This window comes from Schistocerca nitens, chromosome 6 (genome assembly GCF_023898315.1).
Source record: "Schistocerca nitens isolate TAMUIC-IGC-003100 chromosome 6, iqSchNite1.1, whole genome shotgun sequence".
Classification (NCBI taxonomy): domain Eukaryota; kingdom Metazoa; phylum Arthropoda; class Insecta; order Orthoptera; family Acrididae; genus Schistocerca; species Schistocerca nitens.
In genome coordinates, this window is record NC_064619.1 from 516,979,820 (window position 1) to 516,991,013 (window position 11,194).

Here is an 11,194-nt window from a genome sequence, read left to right on the forward strand (position 1 = left end):
TCGTGCAAGTGGTTCTCTTTTCTCCAAAGGTCTCTTTAATTTTCTTGTAGGCAATATCTATCTTGCTCCTAGTGAAATAAGCCTCTACATCTTTACATTTGTACTCTAGCCATGCCTGCTTAGCCATTTTGCACTCCTTGTCGATCTCATTTTTGTGACGTTTGTATTCCTTTTTGCCTGCTTCATGTACTGCTTTTTTATATTTTCTCCTTTCATCAATTAAATTCAATATTTCTCCTGTTACCCAAGGATTTCTACTAGCCCTCGTCTTTTTACCTACTTGATCGTCTGCTGCCTTCACTACTTCGTCCCTCAGAGCGACCCATTCTTCTTCTACTGTATTTCGTTCCCCCATTCCTGTCAATTGTTCCCTTATGCTCTCCCTGAAACTCTGTACAACCTCTGGTTTAGTCAGTTTATCCAGGTGCCATCTCCTCAAATTCCCACCTTTTTGCATTTTCTTCAGTTTTAATCTACTGTTCATAACCAATAGATTATGGTCAGAGTCCACATCTGACCCTGGAAATGTCTTACAATTTAAAACCTGGTTCCTAAATCTCTGTCTTACCATTATATAATCTATCTGAAACCTGTCAGTATCTCCAGGCTTATTCCCTGTATACAACCTTCTTTTATGATTCTTGAACCAAGTGTTAGCTATGATTAAGTTGTGCTCTGTGCAAAATTCTACCAGGCGGCTTCCTCTTTCATTTCTTCCCCTCAATCCATATTTACCTACTACGTTTCCTTCTCTCCCTTTTCCTACTACCGAATTCCAGTCACCCATGACTATTAAATTTTCGTCTCCCTTCACTACCTGAATAATTTCTTTTATCTCGTCATACATTTCATCAATTTCTTCATCATCTGCAGAGCTAGTTGACATATAAACTTGTACTACTGTAGTAGGCATGGGCTTTGTGTCTATCTTGGCCACAATAATGGGTTCACTATGCTGTTTGTAGTAGCTTACCCGTACTCCTGTTTTTTTATTTATTATTAAACCTACTCCAGCATTACCCCTATTAGATTTTGTATTTATAACCCTGTATTCTCCTGTCCAAAAGTCTTGTTCCTCCTGCCACCGAACTTCACTAATTCCCACTATATCTAACTTTTACCTATCCATTTCCCTTTTTAAATTTTCTAACCTACCTGCCAGATTAAGGGATCTGATATTCCATGCTCCGATCCGTAGAACGCCAGTTTTCTTTCTCCTAATAACACGTCCTCCTGAGTAGTCCCTGCCCGGAGATCGTTATGGGGGACTAATTTACCTCCGGAATATTTTACCCAAGAGGACGCCATCATCATTTAACCATACAGTAAAGCTGCATGCCCTCGGCAAAAATTACGGCTGTAGTTTCCCCTTGCTTTCAGCCGTTCGCAGTACCAGCACAGCAAGACCGTTTTGGTTAGTGTTACAAGGCCAGATCAGTCAATCAGCCAGACTGTTGCCCCTGCAACTACTGAAAAGGCTGCTGCCCCTCTTCAGGAACCACACGTTTGTCTGGCCTCTCAACATATACCCCTCCGTTGTGGTTGCAGGTATCTGTATCGCTGAGGCACGCAAGCCTCCCCACCAACGGCAAGGTCCGTGGTTCATGGGGGGTGGGGGGGGTGGGGATTTTATGGGTATGTTTTTTAATATAAGACAAGACGGATATGCATTTGTGTAACCCTGTGGTGTTCTTAAATTTATATATGACTTTCGGTAGGTTTTATATATGACCAGACAGGTGTGCACTTGTGTAACCCGGCAGTCCCAGAGAATTTGCATTTCTTTTTGGTGTGTTTTATATGTAACCAGGCAGAGATAGCATTGTTAGTAACGAGAGCGTCAGCCAGAGATTAAACTTGATTCGTTGACCAGTAATCCAAAGGAAGAGTAGAATCTGGGAATCCACAGTGTTTACGAAGTGTGTTGCTGATAATTATGAACGTCATGGAGACTTTGAATATTTGCTTCGATAGTACAGTCATGAAATGAGAGGATTGCACGTTTTGTCAAGCTCGAGACCTTTGTCTTGGTTGAGCAGGTTTTTGGCTAGTTGTATTTTCACAGCTTACTTGACCACCAAACACAATAGGATGAGCCTGTAACTCAGCTTTGTATTTCGACTGGCGTTTCCATGGATTATGGTAAAGTTTCCAATTGTATTTTCACAGGTTCTTTGACCTCTGAATCACAGTAGAATGAAGCTGTAGCTGAACATTGCATTTCCAGTGACGATTCCATGGATTACGGTAAAGTTAAGACACTGGCTACAACCCGCTGAGATTAAGTGGTCAAGGAAGCTGTAGAAATACAATTACCAAACAAGATGCACAACAGAGACGAGGGCTTCCATCTCGACAGATTATGCAAACCACACATTTCATGACTGCTCTCTCAAAGGAAGTATTCTAAGTCCTCATGCCATCTGTAATTATCAATAACACACTTCATGAACAGTACGGATTCGCTGATTCGGCGCTTGCTTTCTTTTAATCTTAGACGCATCAAGTTTAATCTATCACTGACGCTCTTCTTACCAACAGTGTTATCTCTGACGCATATGCGTTTACGTTACAGTGTGTAAAGTAATTTAACAAATTGCAAGCGAATTACCTTAAGAATGGCTGAATTTAAAATTCCCAGATGCACGTCCGAAAAATGATGGAATACTCAATCGTTTGGAGGAAGGAAGGAAGATTAGAGTTTCACGATCTATCGTCGACGAAGACAATGGACATGAATAGAAACTACTCCAGCTTTCATCTGAATCGATTTGGAGAAATCTGTGGTGTTTCGAAGATGGAGCGGGACAAACGGGAGCTGGGAGATTATTGTTTGTTAGAAATGGTTCGAAATTGATGGTACGTGTATTGAGGTCTATTATTAGAGAAAATCTTCCGTAGTAATAATTTGGCGGAAACTTTCCTTAACGCTTTGGTGGGCAGTTATACATGTCGGCGAGCTTGACTTCATGTACAAAAGTAATAAAACAAGGAATTCTTTATAAATGATACACTACGTCTCAATGGTGACTCGTGTGTGGGCTTTACTGAGCACTCCTTGTATAACTAATGCGATGGGTCGTTGGAAGATGACTGCACATAATGAAGGATTGTTTGTAATTGTTTTGGGACATTCTTTTCAGATACATCATAACACTTTCGGCAGTAAGGTTCGCGTTCTGTGACTAGCGATGATTTCTGCGTTTGTTAGTAGTTCTTCTACTTTAGTTTCTAGAATCTTGTTTAGTTGTTACAGACCTTGTCGTCCTAATCAGAATTGTGATTTTTGGACATCGCTATAACATGTTGTGTTTACATCTCTTGCAGTGGAGACATAAGCACTGCGAAAGAGAGACCAACGTTGTTACGTGTTGCGCTGTTCGTTGTGACACACAGTTTCCAAACACAGAGATCGCTACGAAAGGACTTCAGTTTGTCATTAAATGAAACTCTACACTTTAAAGGTAAACATGGAACATCTTTCTTAGTACAGGATTGTACGATCTTATCATTATGAAGGAGTTAGGATCTGATGTTGCATAATTTGTCTCCAAACAACTACCATTATACCGTTTGTATTTCTTTGTTTCGTGTTGAATTACCTGCTCCATAAATCGCATATTTTAGAATAACAGCCGGCTCCATCGCCATTCAAGACAATATTTTATGTATGTGTAGGCCTAATGGTGAAGGTAACATTTTGCTTTACACAGCCTTTGATGATACACTACACATTAAATATGGCTATTTACTTGGCGTATAGTTATCACGATATTAGACAGAGAAATTGTTCATTCTTAATTATTTCACTGTCTCCTTCGGTGCTGTGGTTCTTGAACACAGATATTGTTTCGTAAGACCTCGTTCATGATGACAATACTTTGGTGGTAAGGTATTGTTGTATTAAGACCTCACTTACTGAGTATATTTACAGCTTATCATAGCTGAAGATTTATGAATACTTAGTCTGTGCTAACAGTCGTTCCAAAATAACGTCCACTTAGAGCAAAGATATGTGGCCACAGGAAAGCAAGATATCTGATGTTGGGTTTATGGTGAAAACACCTTGATATTATTTCTGTGTGCGCTAGGTTATTTATGGGAAATCGGAAGAGGATATTTGGTACACAGTAGACACCTGGAAGTTCCAATTAGCGCTCTACGTATTTTCTAACAGTTTCTGGAGGTGTGATATTTTGAGATATTGGACATCGAGCGTAAAGAACGTTCTTGTGCAGGCCCAGAGCTTCGTGGAAGATATTCGAGCAACTGAACTCTCCATATTGCCCATCGAAGGAAAAATTCAGGTAAACAATACAGAAAACATAGCTTACGTTGTTGTTATGAGATTTTTAATCGTTGCTCTCATTTCCTGCAATTCGTCTAGTTGCTGATGTGCATCAAGGCAGCGCTCTTGGGTAACTTTTAATTAAAATTGTTGTGGTAACTAAAATTACATGATCCAGAAGCTCACATGCAATGCAAATGATTTTTTTGTTAATATCAGTAATTAGAGAGCATGTAATGATGAAGAAGGTCTTAGAGAGTGCAGGCTTGTTCTTAAGTTGGATTAGCACTTAGGTATACGTTTCGTTAAGGTTCCTTGTTGAAGAACTAATTTACGTTTTGGTTAACTAGTATAGCTGAGGCAGTTAAGTGTGATGGTCTACACTCAAACGCACCAGTTAAAGCACCTAATGTACTCCAGTACAGCACAGTGTGATAAAATCATTGGAATCTTCGTGAAGTTGAGGAAACAACTAATGTTGCACTATGTCAAAATACGACACTGTTGTCATGGTTTCCTGTGCAAAAAAGGTAGGTTGATAAGTCTTGTGAACAGGAACAGCACAAAACACATTGAGTTTCAGTGAATCGCTTTTACGCCAGTATTTTGTGACGTCCAGATTCGAGCATTACGCTGCTCTAATTTACCCGATTGATGATACGTCGATTCGTCCACAAAGATGAGTAGTTCGGAAAAGGTATCCTGTGCCATATCCTGAAGAAATGAAACGCAAAATTCTTACCTTCTGCTAGGATTGCCAGGACACGACTGCTGCAGTAACTGAAACTTGTGAGGCTTCATATGCATAGTTTCAGGAACACGCCACACCTTTGATGGACGAAGTTCCTGGCATACCCGTCTTGTGGGCTTCCGAGAGCTCCATGTGAACCCATCTCGGATACGCTCGACATTTTCCACCAGAATTTTGTATGCTGGTCATAAATCTGCTTGTGCAGAGGTGGCTTCTTGCTGAACCGAGGCGGAATTCACGTTACACTTGAACTGACTTCGCGTAAATTCTAACACACAAAATTATTTCTCTTGTGGTGTAGCTGCCGTGTTGCTACAGACACAAAACAGTGCAGCTGAGTAATAAACTTGAACCTTCCTCTATCCAGAGACATACGCTGTGTGTTTCTATCTTTTATAATTTCTTTGTGATATACAACTTAAATCTGTTCTTTCTTTTTGAATCAGCTTTCATTTTAAACAATAATAATAAAAGAACAAGGTGCAACAGCTGGAGGACTAAATTAAAAGAACATTGTAATAGCCTTTATCCGCACTAGAACTGGAAACTTTAAACCTATTTATTAGTTAACAGGAAAGCGTCAAAGGTTTGGTGATGCTATGAAATGTATGAATTCCAAACTTCCTTGAGCTCATCGAAAGATGTAAACGCTGGAGGAGCCTTGGACCAAGGCCAAACTTACGACAATCTGTCGCAGTGCCTGTCGTTATTTGGATTAAAATAACATTTTATTTCGGATTCCACGCTACAGCAAAGCTGTTTAGGAAGCACTTGCAGTCATTTTGTTAATTAGGAAGTCCAGCTACCTATTGCGTTTTAACAATGTGCGGCTAGATGCAACTTGTCAATATAGCCCCGTACGTCCGTGTGATACGCTACACTGTAAACTTGGAAACGACTACACAGCCTAAACTTTAGTGGAGAAGCAAAGTAAAAGGAGATTTGGCACCCGGTGAAAGGTATCCAGTATGGTAGATCGCTGTGATCCTGAAAATTTGTTTTGACTGTGGACGTAATTGTAAGAAAATATGAAGATGTTAGCCACAATTAACATTATTACTACATTATGTTAAGTGTTTATAAAAAGAACTTACATCAAAATTCAAGAATTATGAGCAATTATTTGGAAATTAAATTAATATTTAACATAATTACAGCTTGATTTAAGAGATAAACATACACTGAAAGACAGACTTTCGTTCGAGTGCAATATTACATCTCATTAGCAGTACCGATCGGTGTGCCGACAGTCTTGAGAGCATGTGGCTTTTATGCTGTCTGTAGGCAGAGACAACAACTGCTGCAATGGGAATGGTGTGCGTGTTGTTTGTAAACTGGATTAGACCAGGTATTCAGCTGCAAGAACGCTTGCTGACAGTCATTGATTATCCTTATGGCTGAGGTACACAACCGAACAACACGAACCAGACCCTCTCTCAGTAAAAATCAACCGATGTGCAGCTTTTTTCTCTGGCGATATGGAAAATTTCGCCTTTCTTACTTTTGATTTGTCGGTTCATATTTTAATCCCCACTGGTTACTTTATCTGTTACTAACACTGGTCACTGTTGAATAACACCCCCTTTTTCCCAAATTACATACACAGCTGCCAAAAAAGTTTTAGTCTGATCATTAATTACAGTGATATGCCGCCCCTTACATCTGTACTGCATGTATCGTGTTGCTTGGAATATTAAGTTCTATGCTTCCAAAAATGACCTAACGGCCCATCTCTTATGCACTGTCTCTCATCCACTGTCCAGCGAAAAACAACAGAACTTTGCTTCAAGTGCAGCACGACTCCTAGCACACTCAGAACAAATATACTCTGATAACATGCAAACCTTTCCCTCCCTTCGAATGTCTCTCAGTGCAGATACATCACAGTATGGTTTTAAGTTTTGCAAATTAGATTTTAGTTGTACTATCAATTTATGCTTGTTGGAAGCAATTACTAAAAATTTTCAAATTCAGAACCTCTGGTAGTTTGGGCGGGGAGGGAGGGAGGGGGAGGGGAGAGGATGTTATAATAACACAATTATAGAAGTAAACATTAAATACCATTTGAACGCAAAGTGGAATAAGTGGTGTATAATAACTGATGTGCTTTATAAAGCAACGTCTCCAGTGAAACCATACACAAAGAATAATCAGACTGGCTCTTGCGCACGGTAGAGATATCGGCAGTGAAGCAGATATAACTGTATGAGCGAACATCATTCCGCAGTGATACACTTTTTGTATTGGTCAATGATTAAATATAATGATTAAATAGGTAGTTTTAAAATAGCATCTCATACAGAAAATTTAAGTAAGTCGTAACTGAGGAATCACAAGTCGAAACCCTTCTTAGTCGAAAGACTTCTTAATTCTTTCAGTGAATCAGGTAGGGTTAGATCTGAGGTCATTTGACTGGCAGTTGTCGGAAAGGAAAGGAGAAATCATTTTAGCGAATTACAGTGGTGGAAAAAGATGGAAACACCATTAACATAACAGATTACCTGCCTAATATGGTGCTGGAAAACCATTGGGATTCATAACCATTTCCAGTCACCTCGGAATGGATTAATACAGATCCTTTATGGTTTTCCAAGGGAATACTATTTTACCTGGAATATGGGGGTGAAGTTTAGGTGATGACGATGGAGGAGGATATCGATGATGCGCCCCTCTCTAAAACATACCACAAAGGCTCAGTAAGATTGAGACCTGGTTATTGTGGTGGTCAGGGGAGATGCAACAATTTATCCTCGTGCTCACAAAACGGTTGTGAAAGATTCGGGCTGAGTGAATAGGAGCCCTGATGTCTGGTAACACAGCGTCACATTTGGGGAACGAACATTGTAGCATGGGATGGAGCCAAAATGGTCACATAATCCTTACTAGTAGTACGACCTTGCAGAGTAACCATGGAGCCTATGGAACACCACGAAATAGCTCGACAAATCATCACCAAACCTTCACCAAGTTTCAATCGTAGGACGTGAACTGGAGCACCAACAATTTGCGCCAGTTAGAATTCACATAGCTCCTAGATAGGGCACTCACAACTACACAGAACACTGATATGATCACGTCTATTGACGTATTGAGGTCGTCGCGCAAGTGCCGTTCATGGTCATTGTAAAAGTGTAACCAGCAGGTTTCGCTAGCATCTGTCCAATCATGCAATTCTCGTGGTGTTCCCATATTTTTGTCCAACCCATTCAGATGTATACCTGCGTTTGTATTTGCAGGGCTGATCTCCGAGAAAAGATATGTAGATGTAAGAAGAAATGAAAGGAAAAGAATAAGTGTCTCTTAGATTCAATCTTTGTAAGAGCTCTTAGGATTACCTTTACCTAGATGATTACCTTTACCCAGATGATTCCCAGAGATATAATAGGCAGAGTGCAGTAATCACAGCACGGTTCCGCTGGTAAAGATTCCAACTGGGTAATGTATTCCTTGTTGAAGCCAACAATGAAAGTGCTTGCTCCTGTGTGTCCTGCAGGTGCTGATGTTCATGATGCAGCTGACTGCCAGCCCGGTCCACGTGTCAGCTGCTGGCTTCTGCGTCGTCAATAGAGGCATGCTCGTTTCGGTGAGTAGCTAGTCACACACGTGCAACAACATGCGTATCTTCCTTCTCCTTCTCCTCCTTCTTCAACAATCTCTCTCATTCTTAACAACGCCACAATGCACCTTGGTTATACGAGACGAATTACGACAATTTCTGTCATTTGACAGTGTGCACGAATTGAAGAGCATGCTGTTTTCCTGGAAGAGACAACTGTGAGAGCCATAGACATTCGTAAAGAGGTTCTGCCACTGCAATGAAGGTATAATAACGACCGTGGTTGAAACATCATTTGATGATCTAAGTACTGCAGCTAGTAGTAATAAAAATACGTGAATGGTCTTGTTGTAGTGGTAATACCGGTTCCCGTTCGATCACGGAAATTAAGCGCTGTTGGGCTTGGTTAGCATTTGGATGGGTGACCGTCTGGGCCTACCGAGCGCTGTGGCCAGGGGGAGGGGGGAGTGGGGGGGGGGCTAGTTGAGGATCTACTTGTTTGAGAAGTAGCGGCTCCGGTCAGGAAAATAAACAACTTTCGGGAGAGCTGTCTGCTGACCGCATACCCCTCCACATCTGCATCCAGTGACGCCAACGGCTGAGAATGACACAGCGGTTGGTCGGTACCGTTGGACCTTCCGAGGCCTGTTCAGAAGGAGGAGGAGTAGTAAAAATATAGCACCAGTTTCCAAATATCTGCTAACTGTGAAAGCCTAGCACTGATCTTAGCTACCTTCCGCATGGCTTCACAGAGAAAACTGACAATGAAGCTTAGTGTACTGTAATGCCAGATGAGAATTCTTAATATTCGATTAAGATGTTCTTAGTTAATAATTACCAGATATAAATTACATTGATATCGTTTAGTCGATGGGGATGATAAGCACGCTGAGGTACCTTGACGTCAAAGTTGGAGTTTCTTGTGGACCCCTCAAACAATTGAGAAAAAATGGCACTTAGGGGCCGGCTTTGAAGATTTGACATTATAGTATTACAACATAAAGATCTAGCTGCCAGTTCTTGACATCACGAACCATATCTAACGTTATGGTTGTTGTAGCCTCGACTCCAAAATATGGTCTGAAGCAGGCCTCCACTCTAGTTTATCCTGTGCTAGTCTATTCATTTCTGCATACATGCTCCTTCGGCGGCCCTTTGAACCTGTTTACGGTATTCTGTAATTGGTCTGTTCTACGACTTTTGCCTCCAGCATTTTTCTCATTTATCATATAACCACTCATTCCACGTCGACCCAGGATGTCTCTATTCAACATATGCGTCCTTTTATTTCAATAATTACTTTTTGATAAGATGTTTGAGCGGACCGAAGGAAGACCCTACCTGGAGCGAAAAGAAGACCCTCTAGAAAGTACAGAAAGGCTTCTTGTCCAAATTTTCGTAGTTAAACGAAGTGTGGAACATGGAGAAATGGTATATTAAATCGACTAATGTGTGGTCTAGTTCTGTAAAATAATTGTCCATATTTTCATAGGAAAACGAGGAGTGGAATATGGACAAATGGCACATCAAATTGACTGTGAAAAAAAATAAATTATTTGCTTGAAAGTTATTAGAGAAACCTAAAAAAACTAATTACCGATATGTAGAAAATGTTTTGCCTGAATTCACATAGCCAAATGAAAGGACGAAAACGGACAACTGGATTATCAAACTGGCCAGTGATAGATGTAGTTCTACAAAAACATATTTAATTGCCTCTGGATAATCACGGTGATTAAGACAAATTTAGATGGTGATCTGAGGGAAAACCACACATTGCACCTTTTTCCGTATTTTCATAGTCAAAGGAAGAGTAGTAAAACATAAAAAATGGAAAGAAAGCGCCAGTCAATAGTTTTATGAAATAATTTGTCTAAATAAAAAAAAATAAAACAGATTAGAGAAACATTTGAGACAACTTCGAAAGATGCTCGAAGCCATGTGCAGCACATAAGGGGCCGAATGAGACTTAAGGTTCAATATTTATTTAAAATCTTCGAATTTTAAACGGTACTAGTAGATATTGGGCAACGGCCTTGCCCCAGTGGATACACCGGTTCCCGTGAGATCACCGAAGTTAAGCGCTGTTGGGCGTGGTCGGCACTTGGATGGGTGACCATCCAGGCCGCCATGCGGGTGTTGCCATTTTTCGGGGTGCACTCAGCCTCGTGATGGCAATTGAGGAGCTACTCGACCGAATAGTAGCGGCTTCGGTCAAGAATACCATCATAACGACCGGGAGAGTGGTGTGCTGACCCCACGCCCCTCCTATCCGTATCCTCCACTGAGGATGGATGACACAGCGGTCGGATGGTCCCGTTAGGCCACTCGTTCCCTGAAGACGGAGAGTGCTTTTTTTTATTTTTATTTTATTTATTTTTTTTTTTACTTGTAGATATTGGTCTTGTGGAATATGTAGACCACGCAGTCTGCTCTCGTGTGCTCTTTACAAATTTCTATAGTCTATGCATCTATTAATCTTTAAAATATTACGTTCATTATTGAACTTTAAATAGCCATTCCACACCTTATTTGCTGCACGTGATTTCGAGCATCATTAAAAGACGTGTCAAGTGTTTCTTTATTCTGTTTTATTTCT

At 40.6% G+C, this 11,194-nt stretch overlaps 1 pseudogene; it reads left to right on the forward strand.

Annotated features, from left to right (window-relative positions):
• Positions 1–10,621: 10,621 nt before the first annotated feature.
• On the forward strand, positions 10,622–10,740 carry LOC126191837 (5S ribosomal RNA; annotated as a pseudogene).
• The last annotated feature ends 454 nt before the right edge of the window (positions 10,741–11,194 follow it).